We start from the raw sequence: 13,578 nt of genomic DNA on the forward strand, positions 1-13,578 counted from the left end.
ATTTTAGGGATGAGTTAGGACATGGGGGCCCACGTCGTATAATTTATCTTCAAGAGTAGAGGAAATTTCCTTCTCTCTTTCATTGTCATGTGTTGAATAGAAATCTTCAATAATTTAGTTCGTACGTTTATGTATTTATTTGCAGACTTTGATATATTTGACTTTTTATATATATTCGAAGAAATATAAAACTATACATTAGTAGAGTCACTTTATTCCACGCGACAAATTAAATAATTCCAAGTGCATGAGTAGATAATTCCTTATTGAAAGGTTGTGCAACCTTAAAATTAGTCAAAATTTTATTCTCAAATGCCCAATACTATAAAAAAAAAATGAGTCACACGACAATTAATATAAAGTAAATCTAACGTATCATATAAAATTATGTCATACAGTAAATTTAATTTATCATGTGAAATTATATCAGTTTATAGATTTAGACTTCATTGGATTATATAGTTCTGATGAAATGAGATGAGATATTTTATTAAAATTTAAATAAAATATTATTATAATATAATTTTTTTTATATTAATTTTGTTTTAAATTTTTAAAAAAATAAATTATTTAATAAAAATTTATGTGAAAATTTAAAAAAATTATAATAATAAGATAAAATAATTTAATATTTAATATCCAAACTAGATCTTATTTTTAAGAAATCCCTTTAGGAGATAGTCCTTCTCTTTATAATAAAGTTTTCGCTCCTTGTATCTAACATTGTTAAAAAATTCAAAGAAGGCTATTTGAAGAGAGAAATGCTACACATCATCCCACACTTCACATTTTATATATTAAAATATTATTTTTTATTTTTTATTTTATTTTATTCTTATTAAATTAATTAAATTATTTTATTTATCATCCACACACTATATATTTATTATAAAAAAAATTAAAATAAATATAATATATGAAGTATGAGAATAACAACAAAATTTTTCCATTTAAAAATAGGTGACGGTCTTTTCTTGCACAGCAATTCAGAGAAATCGAGGGGAATAAAGAAAAAAAAAATGAAAGGGACTGTTTGGAATCATTAAAGGCGCTAGGGCCAATTGAAGGGAAGCAGAGAGGGGGCTTTTCCAATTTCCACTGTGAGCGGCCCCCCCCAGTCGTTAATAAACAAACAAAGGCGTGGAAAATAATTGAAAGGATCCCTTCTTTTTATAACAAATCACGCCATATGAATACGCCCAATAACGATGACCTTATGCAATTGACCCAAAATAATTCATGCCAAGAAAAAATAAATGAGAAATGATTCCAGCTTCTGAAACATCACCAGGGCGGCAATTTGAATAGAATTTGAGAAGTGTGAATAGAGGGGTTATGACTGGGAAATAGAGTGCGAAATCGGCAAGGTAGAGACTTAGGTAGTAAGATTTAGAGAAATGTTTCAATTATAAAGATATTTTATAAAAATAAATTCATAAACGGACGAGCATAAAACATGTGCCTCTCATGTCTGTGCAAGAGTTGTGTGTTTGGTTGTGGCTTGTAAAACGAGTAATATGCTAACAAACCAATGAATGAGAAATACACAATATTTGCTTAGATAATGTCTAGTAATTTCAATGAATTGTGAGAGAGAGAGAGTAACCATGAGAGTAACATTTTATTAAATTAAAGAAAAATATAAAAGGAGGAATGGTTAAAAGCAATGAAAGGTTATTTCTAGTAAGAGAAATGATATACATAATTTTATGACGTACAAGTTTTACACATTATTTTTAAAAAAATAGATAAATATAGTATTCGTATGAAAAAATTATATTTTAATAATAAACAATACTTTTTTTAAAATGGAGTGCATGAAAATTAAATATTCTAAAATTGTATTAGTATTACTTTTCTACCAAACTTAATTGTTTCGTAACATTGGCGAAACTTTCCACGCTCTCATTTGCTCTATAAAGAAGAAGTAGAGTTTTCAAAGTGATGTCAAAATGGGTGGTGAGTGGCCACAATTGAGCGAATTTTTCTATTCTAGTAATGTATGATGGCAGACTTGCGAGCTTTGCCTAGCTAGAGTGGGTGTGGGGGCTAAAGATGGATCAACAGTGACAGACATAAGGGGCACTCTTGAGATGCACTCCAAGTCTGGTGCCCAACCATTCTGATGATTTACCCCCCACCAAATGTAACTTGTATTAAAAATCTCCTCCTATTTTCTTTGATAGAGTTGATTAATTCTTAAGTTTAGAGACGAGATGAAAATTTAACCTTAAACTTCTGTTTTTTTTTTTTTTTTTTTTTGAGTCTTTGGGTTTCATATCTTAAAATAAACAAATTTCCGTTAACAAATATAATAAAATTACTCAAATGATAAACACGTACAGATACGGTTCAGGAAAAAAATTTTGTAATTATTTTTTATTTAAGAAGTTATATACAGAAAGTTTGCTCGACATTCGCGCGACATATAATTTCGAATGAAACTCATGTAAAGAGTTTACTCGAGACTTGCTCAACAGATTGCTTGAGCAAATATCGAAAAAAAAAAATGAAAATTAAGACTCATATAACCATATAAATATGCTTATTATAAACGGTGTGACAGACTAAATAGTGAAATTTTATCCCAAATTGTATTTTTTAACATAATAAAATTCTTGTTTATTTTTATTTTTCTATCATCATTTTCACAATATGGAGATTAAAGATTGACTGTTGATAATTTTTTTTAAGCAAGTATAAGTAATGAAACGCACAATATTACATATTGATTATGAAAGAAAGGGTTGGTGGTTCTTTTTCATTGTGAAAGGGGGGAGATAGTGTATAAGACATGCTGATGGGAGAATGCATCTTGAGAGTAAAGACAGACATGTTAGGGATTAAAAAAAATAAAAAATAGTTAATTCCGGTAGTGCAAACACAAGTACGCACGAGTTGGCAACAAGAGCGTGGCATTATATGTCGTTATTGATATTATCTTCGATTTTTCTAGTCCCCGCCAATTTTGAGATTATCAAGTATTTTATATGTTGGAAAAACCCTAACATAAAACTATATTGTTTTAGGACTATTACTCCCTATTAGGTTTGTGAATTCTGATTTATTGTTGTAGCAGCCTGACTTGATTACCTAACTCGATAATGACTCGTTACAGTTTTTGGGTGAATTTTCAATGAAATCAAAATTTTTTGCATTGTTTTTTACTAAGTTCTCTTTAAGTGAATATCAAACAAAAAGTTCGCTCTAAGTGCGCTCGACACTCCGCTCAAGTAAATATTACAAAAATATAAAATTAAGATTTTCACCCGCTTGATCCTATAAATATACTTATTATGAACAATGTAGCCAACTGAACAATGTATTTTGTAATTTCTCAACATAATAAAATCCTCTACAGCTCCTTAGATGTAGGCACGGTGCTGAACTACGTAAATTTATATCATGCGATTTATTATTTGTTTATTTTCTTGTTTACTTTTGTTTTTTTAGTCATCGTTTTCCAAACATTCTTAACCTTACTAACTCATAGATTATTGTTCCTCAATTATAACAAAAGTCTGATAGCAAGAAGGAGGTGCTACGAATCCGATAATCGATCTTACAATAATGGTGCAATAGACGTGGGGAAAACTAATAATCTTTCACAAGTTATCAAGAACGTCCTATACCCCTGCTCATATGTTTGCAGGCCAGTGTTCCATCAAAATTTTCTGTTGATTCTCATATAACTGAAGATTAAAGGAAAATATCTGCTTCTTGAGAATCTCAGTTGCTGTAAATAATATATAATGATTCTGGCCCCCATGATAAGAAGTGAATCAAATCTAACTCCCACTTGTCATTCCATATGCCATGCTTTCAAACTTTGTTTTAATTGATTATCTAACTAATACTTACAAAACACACAAGAACAAAACTCTCTGTACATGTAGAAGAAAAGAAAGAGAAAAGAAGTAAAAAAAAGAACTACAAGATCTCACAGATTTGAAGATTTCTACCACCTTTGGTTCCATGTAGAAAAGTCACACCCTCACTTTTTCTGCAGCTTCCTTGATTTGTTCAATTGTAAAAATGCCAAAGAAGTCATCATCTGAGATTGCATTGATAACTACAAGTGCAACATCATCAACGCTAATACGTGGAGCCAAGAGCAAATCAGACGCTGGAAAAGAACTCAAAGGTTTAGTTAAGTTTTCGGCAGCACGCAGAATTCTCTCCATTGGTTCCCCGATCAAATCCAGAGGAATCTCGATGCCATCCACCTTCCTTTACCCATAAATGAAGCCCAGTCTCAATACAACTCCTGAAGTTCAAATTCCATAATAACTTAACAAAATTACAACACCTGAGGATTTTAAATATTTTTCTTCTGGGAGATGGTGAGTGTGGGACTGATCTCTATCTACAGAAAAATTGGATAGACTCTTTACCATTAGTTGATCACCATCGAATTATATAGATCAGTAAGCAAGTTTGTTGATTGGCAACATCTACCAAACTCAACCTTCTCACTGAACACGTTGAAGTTCATTTGAGAGATGTTGATCATCCTAAACGGATGGTTGATTGTGTGTGCAAATCAGTCAGAAATATTTGCCTAACAAGTTTCTGCTTTGGGATGAGAGAGAGGCACGATATGATTACCAGAAGTGGTATATTTGGAAAGAACCTCTGACTCTGCTTTCCTCTTTCCAGTGAAGTATCCAGATGAAAGTAAAAATGATGGTAAATTGTAATCATGCACTGAGATCAAGACAAACTTAGGAATCCCTGCAAGGAAAGAGTGGAGAAAACATGACTTGATAACCCTCTAAGCAAGATATTAACTGACATCAAGATGCTCCTTTTGTAGCCTGCATCAGGATTTTTGTCATACAGTCAAAGAAATTTCTCTGAACTTATGCCCAAGCCACTTGACTATCATAATGCACGGGAACCACACATACTGAGAGAGAGAGAGAGAGAGGTGTGTTTCTTTTGGTGCTGTAATGGCATCTGGGTATTGCAGAAAATAACCCTTGCATAACCCTTGCACTGAGCATTCAACAATTCTGAGCAAAATTCTTTCCAGTCTTCTTTCCTCGCTAAAGCATGAGCGAGTAAGCTCGAGGGTAATCGGGGCCTAGGCTCATGATTTACTTCAATCCTCTTTTTAGCCGATATCCATGGTTATCTCATTATTGCCAAACATGGTTATAAGTTTTTAGACTAGTGTTTTTTTAATATAATCAAGTTGTTAGGCTACTTAGCAGTACTCCCTTGACATCATGAGATGAAGACATGATTTCTTTGAGGTGCCTTGCACATCACCAACACTCATACGTAGGAACTAAAAGCTTTACAAGATTGTACTTTCAAGGGAAAAAAAGATTTAGCAGAGTTTTCAGATAAACTCAGCCAAGGATACTGCAAAAGAAAAAAATCGTATGCATTTAACTTAAAACCCAAATATTTTGTGGTTTGTAAGCAAAAGGTCATTGCTTGTATTTAAATTATTAATCAACACTTTTGACTTTCATATCATTTTCCCATTGAAACTAAAACCGCATGCATGATGTGACGCCCCCAAATTCCGTTTGGGATCGGACGGACATTTGAAGCGTCGAGACATGCAACACAAGGTTACATGCCCCCGTTCATGACATATAAGATGCAATGTTCCTAACATGCATCTAACATTATGCAATATTCGCAGCGGATAATTTTTTTCTTTAGCAATACTATGCACCAAATTGAAAATATCCCAAATGCTTAAAACATACTTCATACATAAAGACCTATTGAATAGATCACAACACTAGTCCAAAATGGTTATGATCCAAAAAATACTAAAGATGCAACTCTATTGTACAAGTAGTAATTTACGTTAACTACTATATTAACATTGACGTCGCACCGTCGCTTAGTCAACTGTGTCTAGTTGATCAGCTCCTGATTCTCCTTCAGGTCCTGTAACAAGATCTACTATTCGGGGGGAATGGTAGTTGGGACTACCAAAGTGAGATTTGATTACAAATCTCAGTAAGTTAACAAAAAAACTTCCACACAAGCTAATGATGCATGCATGACAGTAAAAGCATAAATGCATAATCAAATTCATAAGTAATTAAAGTATAACTTGGCGTACAACATAGCATAATTGACATAACTTAAATTGAAACATGAACTGAACTTGACTTGACATGAACTTGATCTGAAACTTGACTTAACATGAAAAATACATACTCCACAGTTGTTGTGGCCCCATGTATTCTACACAAACTTGACTTAACATGAAAAATACATACTCCACAGTTGTTGTGGCCCCATGTATTCTACGTGTAAATACATACTCCACAGTTGTTGTGGCCCCATGTATTCTACACAAACTTGACTTAACATGAAAAATACATACTCCACAGTTGTTGTGGCCTCATGTATTCTACGTGTAATTACATACTCCACAGTTGTTGTGGCCCCATGTATTCTACGGAAACTTATTCTTTAACTGCTTAAATACATACTCCACAGTTGTTGTGGCTCCATGTATTCTACGTGTTACAATTGCTGTGTCTCACGTAGTGTATGCGCTATAATTGCTGTGACCCCATACATAAGTAATCAAGATGAAATGTGACTGGAATACGAAAGGACTGAAGCCCTGACGTAACATAACGTGACTTGAATATAACTTGAAATACATGACCAACTTGAGATAAAAATATTTCGTAACATGGCATAACATATAATAGACAACATATTTAACATGACATACTTGCAACAGTGAATATTACATGACTTGACATATATGTAATATATGGCATACTTAGCATGACGTACTTGTAAGGTACAGTAATACATGACAGAATATATTATGTAACAGATAAAAATTGATGACAGAATAAATTCTGTATAATAGACAATTACATGATAACTTGACATGGCATGACATATATGATAACACACATATATACACTGTAGTTCCTTTACTTAGCACACATACACAGTAGACTGCTAGTAAGTTAAAAGTTAACTTACCTCGATCTCCGCGTTTCTTATAAAACTTTAAGTGCGACCACGAGGAACTGTAATTAGTGATTCTAAAAGTTAGAACTAAATCACTAAATATTTGAAATATGGAAAATACTAACTTAAAGAGTAAAATTTTCATTTTACTCTCTACATGTGGGAAAATGACCGTTTTACCCATAACTTAAGGATTTTGCATACTAACTCCAAAAGTTTCTAAAATTTACATTCCTCATGTAAATTTTGTCCTAAACTTAAATATCAACTCAGAAAAATTTAAAACAAAACACAACTATGAAGAACACACTATGGCCGAAACATCCATAGGCCATTTCCCTTGATTTTTGTTGCAATTCTTTCCAACTTCAAAACTCATGCTTAAACCAAAATTTTACAACAAACATCTTCCAATCCTAAGTTCAAAACCATACTTAAAACATCCATTTAGAAAAAGCTAATAATCAACACCAAACTTTTTTGTAAAAAGATCCAAGCACTTGAATCACAAGTTTTGACCTTAAATCAAAACATCTCCAAGAATTTCAAAAATCAAATCTTACTTCTAACATATTCATAATATCATTCTAATATCAACCATGCTTTAAATCATCAAACTAAAGTCACCAAAATCACAAAATAACATTTGGAGTTTTTGGTTTTACACTTAATCCAAAAACAAAAACTTTTTCCTCAACTAGTTTTGATAAATCTCTTGATCTATGACTTATAAATATATGATCTTCAAACCAAACCATCACATGGTTTAAAAAGATGTCCTAAAACATATATAAGCTTCTAATTCAAGATCACATGGTTAGAAATTAACCAAAACATAAATTTATCCAAGAATATCCACACTTTGGCTTATTTGAATATCTCTTTGCATAAAATTTCATATCTTTGAAACTAACATCAAATATCTTCAAAATAATAATATAACATGTATATAAGATACTTAGGATCCTCCAATAAAATTATTAAAGTCATTAGAATAGGTTTAGACCACCAAAGAGTTAAACTTTCTCAAAACAGAAACTGTTTTTCTTCTTCCAGTTTCTAAGTTTCTAAATCTAAGAAAATATTTCATCAAAACCTTTAATCATGCAAAACTCCTCAACCAATAGTCACATATACATGTTAAAAATACTCCATAAAAATTTCGGACCAATATCTATCCATTAGCTTGGTCAAAAACTCCAAACTATAACATATTCTCCAGTTTATCTCCCAGAATGACCTTTCTATAGTTTACACAATATTTTACTGACCAAATAATTTTCAAATGGGGCAAATAAGATATCCATGTAAACTAGACTAAAAAAGGAACAACTTATATGAAGGAGACTTTATGATAAAACACTTACAAAAACTTCGAAATGGGTGTGCAAAAGACCTCATAAAAGCTGTCCGAGAGAGAGTGTTTGATATTCTTTCAATGGAAAGTGTAAATGAAGATAATTTTGTGGGGAGAGGTGGCTGGAGATACTTATGGATGAGATATGGAAGATATGAGGCTGGAGTTGAGAGTTGAGTGTAGTTTTCTCCTACCCAAAATATTTATAAAAGATTATCTCATAATATTCTATCCAATAGTATCTACAAAAAATCAACTTAAGATATTTTTATCTAATAATATCTATAAAAATCAACTCAAAATATTTTTACCCAATAATATTCATGAAAATTACCTCAAAATATTTCTTTTTATCCAATAATATCTACAGTTTTGAACAGAAGTTTTGTCCGAAAATATGAAAAAATATTATTGCGCCATAAGACTTTAAATAACCCTCCGAGTCTAATGGCACAAACCATAATACATTTTGACACTTCTAACTATCTCCAATAATCAAAAACACACTTCTAATACCATAGTAAATAATAACACTAACTATGTAGTTAGACAAAAACCTATACGATTAATGGATTCGTGAAAACTTATGGGGTTTTCACGAGGTTCCTAAAGTTAATAGAAATTTCATAATTGAATTTCTAACGGGCTGTTACACATGATCACCAAGAATATGACATCCACTGCTCCCTTTCCTGTTCTGGGTGGTGCAAGATGTTCCGAAGCTGAGTCTTCAGGACTTCTACCAAAATTTCTCTCTAATTCTTTGAGGGGTGTCCATTCTCATTCAAAGTTAATTTTGATCTAACAAACAGCATACCATATTACGGATGCCATCTACGGCAACTACGACCTAGCAGACCCTTTAAAGGTGCGTACGTATATTAGGAAAAGACAGGTGACATTGATCAGTGTGGGGGATCAACATAAGATTCTTTGAAGCATAGGGCATTGAGTTCTACTTATTTATTTCAGCTTTAGGCTTCTCCTATAGGGACTTGCAATGTCAACAAAGTCTGTCCTATGAAACATCATTTCTTATTAGTTATTGCCTCCTAGATGTGAAAAAGAGGAAAAACAACTATAGTACTCATATATAAAGTACAAAAAGGCTTATTAAGAATACAACAATAATAATAACAACAATGAAACATTGAGGTCCTTAATTACAGTTCATTGAAACCAATCATAATGGACATCTCCTTACCATAATCCTTTGCAGCATTCACAGCAACAACATTAGCCTCACCATTAATCATTTTCATCTGTTCCTCACTACCAAAACCTCCAAGGGTTGAAACCACTGCAGGAGCCCCAACCAGCACTTCATCCCAGTTCACATAGAAAACATCTCCTGCATAGCATGAAGATCATTTGAAAAACCCGCTATCATGTAAAAGTAAGCATATAATAGCCAAGCCTAAATTAGAGTAAAATATAAGACTATATGTAATTATAGTCCTGTAGTAAGGTTCTTCATATTGTACCTGAAAATAAGTAACTAAAAATCCTCCACTACCAAAGAATACCAAAGAAGGGATAGGGAATTTGCACAAAAAAGACTCAAGAAAGCAATAGGCTACACAGGGTTATTAAATTCCCTTCTCAAATTAATTTAGAAGAAAAATTAAATGTAAAAAACAATAACCATTTAAAAAAAAAAAAACCATTGACAATGAAAGAACCCTTACATATATGCCATATTTGAGACTATTATTTGACTGAAATTACAAAGAAAAAATCTATTCATCACGTCAATTTTTATCATCCTCTTACCATCCCAATTTTTATCATCATCTCACCATCTCATGATATGTCATTAAATGATAGGTTCATAATTAAAATATAATTAATAGTCTCCAATCATCTAATGCCACGTCATGGAATGATGAGAGGATAATGAAATTTTGGATGATGAGTAGCATTATTTAATTACAAAATGGTACACTCTTTTTTGAAGTAAACATCAAGTTTGGGATATGGTAAAGGTCTTGGGGTTGGGATATGGTCCCTCTAGATCTAAGGTTCAAATCCTCTTAAATACAAATAATCTCTAGATGTTATCGGACTGGAAGATTTTTCCTTTGAATTACCCAATGTGCACTTATAGAAAACTCATTGCCAAGGACTTGCACACCCCTGGGATTAGTCGGAACATTGTTCCCGGACACCCGGTGTCAATAAAAAAAAAAAAAATTGTTCTCTGATGTTCTATTCCAAATTGCCATATTTTATTCCATTGGTAGTGATTGTCTTATACAAGTACTAAAATAAATCCCAAAACCAAAACAATTCAACGACCAAAAACTGGATTATGTCATGTCACAACTGCTCATACCATGGGACTGCAGGCATAAAGAATTTCATGTACCTGCTATCCAATTTACTTGATCTACCCATGAACTTGGATAAGTAGGATAACCCGACTTGTCTAATTGATAAAGATTTTATTTGGCAAGAAGATAAGTTGGGCAGAAGAGGTCGACCAAAGCAAATAACTTTATTTGACCAGAGTGTCTTACTTCTATACATGATGGGAAAGAAAAATGGATTACAACATTTTTTCCCATTTACCTACTTAGATTTATGACCTCTATGTCCTTTGTTACTGCAGCCTTGTCTTGAGAAGAGTATCCCACATTGTCTGTGAAGATGACAAGAATCTGTGCATATTTATAAAAAATGAGCAACATTCTCTTGTTGAATCGGTTCTAGGGGATGAGTTAGACTCATAATTTTTTATGGTATCAGAGATTGCCACAGGATGAATGAGGGCCCACATTACTTACTCATTGATAAGGACCAAAAAAATACTGACTTGCACGTGAGGGAGTGTGTTGAAGAATAAATCCAACATTACCTGTGAACAAGATCTTGGGCATATTTATAAGAAATGAGCAATCATCTCTTACCGGCTGCATGTGAGGGAAGGTGTTGAGAAATAAATTCAACATTGCCTGTGAATAAGATCTTGGGCATGTTTATAAGGAATGAGCAATCCTCTCTTACTGGCTGCACGTGAGGGAGGGTGTTGAAAAATAATCACACACTACCTGTGGACAAGGTCTTTAGCATATTTATAAGGTTTGAGTAAATCTCTCTTGTCGAACTGGTTAATGATATGAGTTAGGCCCATAAATTTTGTTATGGTATCAGAGTCAACCACATGACAAATGGAAAACGGGATCCCACACTTCTTACCTCGTGACAATAACTAGGAAAAATATTGGCATGCACGTAAGAGAGGGTGTTGAGAAGGTTATCTCGCATTGCCTGTGGACAAGAATCTAGGCACTTTTATAAGGAATAAGCAATTCTCTCTTGTTGAACTAATTTTATGAGATGAGTTAGGCTCATGAATTTTTTCATGGTATCAGAACCTACTACATGACGAATAAGAGCCCACACTACTTATCTCGTGACAAGGACCAAGAAGAATATTGGTCTGCACGTGAGGGAAGGTATAGAGTAAGAATCTCACATTGTCTGCGAACAAAATCTTAGGCATATTTATAAGAAATGAGAAATCGTCTCTTATTGAACTGATTTTATGATATGAGTTAGGCCCGTAAATTTATTTATCTTGCATATAGTAGAGCCAACAAAATCGTTGCCTCCTAAGACCAGTGGCAGACCTAGGTATACCTTGTGGGGGCCCAAAGTTTTTTGAAAATTTAAAATATCCCCTAGTTTTTATTTATACTTTTATAAATATAAAAATGACCCCCCAAAAAAATTTATAATCCTAAGAATTTCAATATACTTAAAAATGCCTCTCACCAATTCTTTTTCCTATAATTCCAAAATTTTGTATAATTTCTAGATACTATCTGTTTTTAGGGATGTGTCCTTATCAAAATTAAATTGAAAATAAGTTTAGGATAAATAATAAACTTATTAATACAGATCCCAAAAGTTTTTGTTAAACAATATTAGACTTCTTAATATGAAAATATAAGAAAAATCATTTAAAATTGATGATTTATATGAAAAATAGTTGAGAAGTTTTATCCTATAGACTTCATTGAGTAAGAAGAAATTTATTTAAGGTCTCAATTATAACATTATATGCTTAATGTGACATGAAAATATCTAAATTTTATATGACACTTGATAAACTAACTAATATACTAAAATGAAAGATAACATTCTAAAAAATCACTTTATAGGTTTTACGAAAATAAATTTTAAATATTTCATTACAAAAATAATACTAGATGAAATATCACTTGATAGTTTTTATTACTTTATTTCTATGAATATGTAGCAAATACTGAGATAATTTTATATATAGTTATGTTTCTACGATTTTTAATTTCTTTTTAATTTACATAAATGTGTAATGCGGTAGAAAAGCCGGCCTCTCCTTAAAAAAATTGCTAGTTTTGTCACTGTCTAGGATTACAACCTACTATAAAAAGCATCTTGATGAGAAAGAAATCTCTTAATAAGTACCAAAAACATAAATTTTGTAAATGTATATCCGGACTGGGATTCGTCCTGCATACCCTTTCATTTTTAACATCAGTTACAACATCTATTGTAGCAGAATTTTAAATATTTCATTACAAAAATAATATTGGATGAAGATCACTTGATAGTTTTTATTACTTTATTTCTATGAATATGTAGCAAATAGTGAGATAATTTTATATATAGTTATGTTTCTGTGATTTTTAATTTCTTTTTAATTGACATAAATGTGTAAGGCGGTAGAAAAGTCGGCCTCTCCTTAAAAAAATTGCTAGTTCTGTCATTGTCTAGGACTACAACCTACTATGAAAAGCATCTTGATGAGAAAGAAATCTATTAATAAGTACCAAAAACATAAATTTTGCAAATGCATATCCGGACTGGGATTCGTCCTGCATACCCTTTCATTCTTAACATCAGCTACAACATCTATTGTAGCGGGATTTTAAATATTTCATTACAAAAATAATACTGGATGAAAAATCACTTGACAGTTTTTATTACTTTATTTCTATGAATATGTAGCAAATAGTGGGATAATTTTATATCTTTTCATATTCTCCAATCCACTACAGGAGAGAAAAGAAAACTTTGCAAGAAATTATCTTAAGCTTAAAACCTATCTTGAATTAGTGCAACCATGAGTGAGATTTTTTAGACTTAATTAAGTCATACCTAATTATTCAAACAGCCACAATTACCATGCAAACCTCCAAGGTGCTTGGTATTACTCTCAATAGATGCTCCTAAGTTCATATTTATGCAATAACCTACTTGTTCTC

The 13,578-nt window shown here is 32.1% G+C and overlaps 1 pseudogene; it reads right to left on the bottom strand.

Moving 5' to 3' along the window:
- Positions 1 to 3,817: 3,817 nt before the first annotated feature.
- On the bottom strand, positions 3,818 to 13,229 carry LOC122282386 (annotated as a pseudogene).
- Between the last annotated feature and the right edge of the window lie 349 nt (positions 13,230 to 13,578).

The sequence above is a fragment of the Carya illinoinensis genome, chromosome 11 (genome assembly GCF_018687715.1).
Source record: "Carya illinoinensis cultivar Pawnee chromosome 11, C.illinoinensisPawnee_v1, whole genome shotgun sequence".
Classification (NCBI taxonomy): Eukaryota; Viridiplantae; Streptophyta; class Magnoliopsida; order Fagales; family Juglandaceae; genus Carya; species Carya illinoinensis.